Source organism: Dipteris shenzhenensis, chromosome 18 (genome assembly GCF_047967505.1).
Source record: "Dipteris shenzhenensis isolate YYH24624 ecotype China chromosome 18, Dip_SZ_1.0, whole genome shotgun sequence".
Taxonomy (NCBI): Eukaryota; Viridiplantae; Streptophyta; class Polypodiopsida; order Gleicheniales; family Dipteridaceae; genus Dipteris; species Dipteris shenzhenensis.
The window spans coordinates 17,047,156-17,048,610 of NC_141613.1; positions in this window are offsets into that span (position 1 = coordinate 17,047,156).

The following is a 1,455-nucleotide window of genomic DNA, read 5'->3' on the forward strand; positions in this document are numbered from 1 at the left end:
TAAGAAATAGAAGAGCAAACACGTTTCCTGCAGAGACACGTATAATTTTTCGAATGGAAATTTGAGTATGAACTTTGATGGTCTTGGGAACGTTGTTAATTCAGCAAGAGTGTTTGCAAATTTCATTGGTTTGAAGTGATGCTACTCTACTCTGGTCTCAAGTTCATTTGTTCCTCACTGGTAGTGGAATTCGTAGACTCCACTCCACTTAAGATCTCACCTCTTCCGACATTTGTTTAAAGTGCTGCTACTCTGAGGCTATTTTCGAGAGATAGAATGCAAAGAAAGAACCAAGAGCACCGAGAGAGAGAGAGAGAGAGAGAGAGAGAGAGAAGAAGAAGAAGAAGAAGAATGTATTATCGTCCTCCGGGGGCTGAGAAACCGACCCATGGAACCCATAAGCACAACAATACAAGTGTCTCCTTCCTTTTGTGGAAGGGAATAAGAGAGCAACTATTCTGAGACAGATTGTGTGATACAATATTCACGATATTTGAGAGAGAGAGAGAGAGAGAGAGAGAGAGAGAGAGAGAGATCATTCCAGGTTGCATATTCAAAGCGGGAGGTTTCAAAAAGAGAAGCGGGACTGGCAGTTATAGTGTCTTTGTTAGTTACGCATCATGGACGCGGAACGTGGTTTTAATTTTTAAATTTACAGTCTTGACCTTTCTCACAATCAGTTTGAAAGATGCTTTTACAAGCACTAAAAAAGCAATGTCCATGGACACTGCTTTTTAGTCCAGCCAAAAATGCTACCACCCATCATCCAACCTTGAGATGTGATAGTGCTAGCCACATTCTTGTCCACGGAGGTAAAAATGCCTATAGCATCCTTATTAAGAGGGAATTTGCAGAGATCTCTTTAACTGGATGAATGGACAGATGGTCACCGTTGAGGAAGTGGCCATCAAGGTAGTCAAAGCCTTGCGGAAGAGTGCGGAAGAGCTAAACCCGCTAAAGATACCGATCAATAAACTAGGCCAATACTTTGAAAGTGACGATACCAATGCTGTACTTTTGATCACCTATCAAAACAAGAATGCTACGGTGATCTTGGATGGAGGTGTAGGTGTTAGCATTGTCACCAAATAGTGTGGGGCCAAGTGGAGAAGGCTTGAAATCAAAAGCACCAATTTGGTTGTCAAGCTAGCCGATGGAGCAAGAGCCTAACCAATAGGGGTTTTGAGGATATTAAGATAAAACATTTTGGCCCCATCTACTGTGTCTCGTTCGTCATAATGAATTTCCATGGCTAGTTGGATGGTTATGTTGTCATTCTAGCAAGACACAAGAGGTCACTAGAGGAGGAGAGGGAGAAGAGAGGTGCTGTTTTAGAAAGAGGATGTCGTGGAGCCTAGGGGAGAAGGAGGTAGCAAGGAGGAGGGAGGAAAAGGAGAAGGAGATTTCAAAAGTGGCGCTAAGATTTTGGCAAGATTGAGCGATTCAATTTTGCAA